This window comes from Cyprinodon variegatus, unplaced genomic scaffold (assembly GCF_000732505.1).
Source record: "Cyprinodon variegatus isolate N-32 unplaced genomic scaffold, C_variegatus-1.0 Scaffold165, whole genome shotgun sequence".
NCBI classification, from domain to species: Eukaryota; Metazoa; Chordata; class Actinopteri; order Cyprinodontiformes; family Cyprinodontidae; genus Cyprinodon; species Cyprinodon variegatus.
This window is the reverse complement of record NW_015150618.1, coordinates 985,742-991,050: the sequence shown is the minus strand read 5'-3', so window position 1 is coordinate 991,050 and position 5,309 is coordinate 985,742. Positions and strand designations below refer to the sequence as shown.

At 39.0% G+C, this 5,309-nt stretch overlaps 1 pseudogene; it reads right to left on the bottom strand.

Moving 5' to 3' along the window:
• The window catches only part of LOC107086884, a 9,429-nt pseudogene extending 8,617 nt beyond the window's left edge, over positions 1–812 (bottom strand).
• Positions 813–5,309: the final 4,497 nt, after the last annotated feature.

Below are 5,309 nucleotides of genomic sequence, written 5' to 3'. Positions count from 1 at the left end.
CTCCCATGTCAGAGGGAGAAGAGCAAACACACATCCCGCCAGTCAGAGAAACAGGGCTACACTGGAAAAACAGGCTGATCTCCAACCTCTACAAACAAAGGTGTTGATGGCAGCAGCACAGCTGATATTTCTCTCCAGGATGGTGTCACAGCCAAATAGGAACAGACGAGGCGAAGCTACTATGAGAAAAAGCAGAAAGAGCATAGCATTAGAGATTGAACTAGCAGATTCTGCAGAGTGGGAGAATAGAGATAGAATGAAGCAGAATAATGAAATTGGGGTCCCTATGTCCTCCAGAAGTCTAAGCATATAGCAGCATAACTATAGAGATAGCTCAGGATAACTTGAGCCACTCTAAATATAAGCTTTATCAAAAAGAAAGGTTTTATGCCTAGCCTTAAAAGTAGACAGGGTGTCTGCCTTACGGACTAAAACCTGTAGTTGGTTCCACAGGAGAGAAGCCTGTCTTGGTTCTGTTGGTTTCAGAGTATTCAGTTTTACTTTGCTCCATGTTTTCTAGTTTTATTGGTTTAATTCGTATTTTGTTGTTTTTTCTGGATATATTTGAGTTCTTAGGTTTTTATTTGTTGCCCTCTGTTTACCTCTTGTGTTGGTCTTCTTTTCCCCTGCTCCTTTCTTGTCTCCTTTCTTCACACCTGCTCCCGATCTGCTCGTTAGTCCTCTCTTTGTTCAGTCTACCATAAATACCCTCCTTGTGCTCGTCAGTGCTGGTTCTTCATCTTACTTCGTCTTACCTCGTCTCTCCTCGCCTTTCCCTGACTCCACATGCTTGTTTTCCCTGATGTCTCCATGGTTCTGGTTTGTTTTACATTTTTTCATGTTGGATTTTTGGATTCCTGCCTCAGTTGTTTGTGAACATTTAATTAAATCTTCAAGAAACTCACCTCTGCCTCCCTGCCTCTGCATTTGGGTCCTTTTAACCTCAACCAAACCCTGACAGAAGGAACCAGCCAACATGGACCCAGCAGAGCCACCTAACTTTGGCTGCAGCATTTTGGATCAGCTGAATGCTTTCAACTACAGTTTGTGGACTTCCTGATAGTAAAGAATTAGAATAGTCCAGCCCTGAAGTAACAAATGCATGGACTAGTTTCTCAGCATCACCACAGTGAGTTCAGGCAGAACATTCAGATGGAAACAGGCAAGCTCCGTGGTTGAGAGGCAAAACATGGCAGGATATCAGGAGCATACCGGTACGCAGAAACCTGCTCTCTCCACTGAGCCAAGACAGGAACAGAGCACACTCAGTGGATAAGAGACAGAACATGGTCAGGAAAACAGGAACACTACAAAACACTAAAAACCTCTCTCACCACTGTCCTCTGAGAATGAAATCATGATGATTACATGTTGATCACATCAATAATCTCAAACTCAAAGATCTGGACCCGATAGCTGGGACTGGGCCGTATATAAGAAGCAGGAACAGGTGAATTAGATGAGTGATAATTGGAAACCAGGCAGAGTTAGGCACATGAGTGAAATTAGCAATTAGGCCATCTCTCTGAGCCATGATCATGACACTATGTGCCTGTATGATCTCGCTACAATTCCTGGGCATGCTCCTGATGAGCTGGCATATGGTCTTCTAGACCTGGACTAAAGCATCCACCAACTCCTGGACAGTTTGTGTTGCAACGTGACGTTTGTGGATAAATCAAGACATAATGTCCAAGATGTGCTCTATTGTATTCCGGTCTGGGGAATGGACAAGCCACCCTACACCATTACTGACCCATTGCCAAACTGGTCATGCTAAAAGATGTTGCAGGGAGCAGATTGCTCTCCATGGTGTCTCCAGACTCTATCACATCTGTCACATGTGCTCAGTGTGAACCTGCTCTCATCTGTGAATACCACAGGGCACCAGTGGAGAATTTACATTCTCAGGCAAATGCCAAGTGTTCTGCACGGTGTTGGGCTGTAAGCACAACTCCGAATTATTGATGTTGGGCCCTCATACCATCCTTATGGAGTCGGTTTCTAACCATTTCTGCTGACACATGCACTTTGGTGGCCTTCTGGAGGTCATTCGCAATTTTTGCAGTACTTTGCAGTAAGTGTAGTGATCAAGTATTGTATGTATGACATAAAATATGCCTTAGTTTAATTTTTTCTTTATAGTAAATTAACTGTCCTTTGTTACTTTTTAGTGCTGTCTCATAAAAGAGACTTCCCTAACACTTCAACTAAGACAGCAATGATTTTTTTTTTGACAGGTGCATATTCTGATATAAAAAATAAAAAAATCCAGACCATAATTAACATCTTAAACCCCGTCTGAAGAGAGCACATTTGAGATACCCTCCTTCACGCCGAGGGAAATAGCTGTGCTTCACTGCTTATTAACCAACCAACAGAGTGAGGCAGAAAATTAGGTGGTGCTGTTTTCCTCTTCAAAACTGGGTTAAACAAGGGGGTCACTGCTTTGTGCAAGAAGTGCACATCTTGCAACCGTTTGCTGTTTTCTTTCTGCTTTTCAAAATTAGCTTAGGCAGTAACATAACAAGCGAGCTCAAACGTAAGTAATTTAAAGGTTTGAAAAATAAGAACTAATGACTTCTGCAGCTTAGCTGAAGCATTAAAGGTACGATGCCGACTGCAATCATAGGCATGAATACCACAAGAGCACAAATCTACACAAAAAAATACACTCAAACACAGTGAAGGAAGTAATACCTTTAGGGGGTTGCTATTAAGACGGGTAATCCATGGGCCTCAGGAGGAGCAGGATAATATATTCCTCAAGGAAGCTTTCCGCAACAAGCATCTCGGATGAAGAGCATGAATAAATTATAGTCGTAATTAAAGAAATGTCAAACAGCGGCTGTATAGAACATTATCAATTATGTTGTGTCTATGTTAGAGAATCCTGGGCTTGAATCAAGAATGGTGATCAATTTAAGTTAAATGCATTTTCTATTTAGAGGGGCTACTGCACCTAATACAGTTAAGCTTCACTGTGGATATTGACCTGTATCTCTGTGTATTTGGCAGAAAGAGCAGCATGATTTGCAGAAGACAGTTTTGGTGCTTGTGGTCGTAGAAAACTTGGAGCTAAAAAAAACAGGCTTGAAAACAGACACATGAAGTGTTAAGAGGATAATTTGTCTTGAAGTTCAAGCAAGTGGAACCTGAAACGGCGGAGGAAAAATGCAACTGAAATGAAAATCAATTTATAGTCTTAAGAAATATGCAGTTTTACTATGAACTGAAGCCATCTGTGCATGATGATCAACAGTGCAAAGTATCTGTATTTAGTCCTTCAGCCGTTGTGGTTGCTCAGATTGCTTTGTTTGGCTTTTGTTATGATTTATTGTCTATATTTTGTTAAAATGTTCATATCATGAGTGCGGCTCATACCTTCTCTTCACAAATGGTTTAGGTATGGGGAATTTAGAACCCAGAATTCTAGACAATCATAGAGTTAAAACCAGAAACTTACTTACACAGCATAAAAACATCTGTGTCGTACATTGAATTGAGCAGCATTAGAATTACAGTAGATTGCTAGTTAAAGCAGAGTGGGCCTCCATAAGTCTATACATTTAGCAATGCCATAAGTGTACAATATGTATCTGTCCCAGTTATGCAATTGGGACAGATATTATGGCAATTATGGACAAGTGGAAATACTGTGGGTAGACAATGAAACACTTAAGTATGGGGACAGATTCAGGTTTCTCACTGTTTTTAATAAAAATGTTCATATCAAAAAAGACAATGTAAAGATGCTTGCTGAAACTGGCACAAGAGTGTCATTATCCACAATGAAACAAGTCTTATCCCAACACTGACTGAAAGGCCATGCATTGAGGAAGAAGCCATTCTTCTAAAAGAAAAAAAGTGATTACTGTTTTACATGTTTGATGGTCTTACACAAGCTTTACTTAGTAATACTGACCATGGTTGGATTCTGGATGCTTGCAAACTGAGTTAGATATCTAAGCTGTGAAGGAACATGACAACACGTGAAAACATCATGCAGTGTTAGTATTTTACAACAGGAGGGAAAGGTGCACTTCCCAAAAATACTTTACAACCGGAGGAAAGAACTGGTTTTATTTTTCTGCGATATACTAATAAAGTACAGTCATAGTTTTTATTGTACTTTCCCAAAAAGAAACATTCCAACTGTATTTTTGTTTATTCAATGTCTTTAAATGGGGCTAGCTTTTTTGTAATCTTTTAGAATTGTATATGTCTGTAGTTTTACAGGCTTTGGGAAGTGTCTGTTCCGTTTCACTACTTTAGTCTTGATTTTGAGTCATTACTGCTGACCATGACAGCATGTTCTGCTTTGAATAGTATTTCAAATTATGAAAATGGATAAGTGGGTGGTTAAAGAATGGACGAGGTATAAAAATACTCAACTACCTACAGTACATAGATGAACATCAAATAGTGTGGGTTGGCCAAGATTTCTAAGAGAAAATAAATAAATTCACAAGATTTCTCTCACAAACCAGCACAGAAACTAACTATAGTACAACACAAGATGCATTGATCAGAATACACAACAGGAAGATCTGACAATCAGAGGATAAAATCCATGAGGATACATATATTATGAAATGATGTAGAACAGCTGATCTGATTACCAGACTAACTAACAGGTCCGAGGATAGCAGGAAACTGAGGCACCAAGAGAAGGCACCTGAGGGAATAAATGACCAAATCAAAATAGGAAGGACACCCCAGACACAAGTCCTGTCTTTAAAAACAGCTTAAAATGTTATCAAAGATCTGACTCAGTACCTGAAAGATGCATCATCCTTAATGTTTACAAAGTATGCAGCAAAGAGTTTTCTAAAATGACTTTATCAATGCTTAAACACAAATGTATTTTTTTGTTTTGCAGTCCAGTATTAAATAGTTCCACCATCCAAGGTTTCATTGGATTTTTCTAACATTATATCAATTTGTTGTCGTTGTGTAAAATCTACAAGGATTAATTGCTGTGTTGTCTGTAATATGTACACAGAATAGTGGTTACCCTTTGAGATAAGGAGCCTTTTTAACCTTTAATGATTTATGGGATAGATTTATTGGAGACAAGACAACTGTTGGTCACGATCACCTTAAAAGAATCAGGCTCTGCATCCTTTCCAAGAAAAAAAAAAAAACTAAGGAAGGACACAAGAACTTTGTGTAGGTAGTAATTTATTCAATAACTTTTTTTCTGTTGTAAACACTGGGATTAAGTTGAAAATGTAAAGCAAGACTTTATTTGTTATAAAAGATATTGATGACTGTAATTACTGTCATGGTTGGTTTAGAAATCAAAC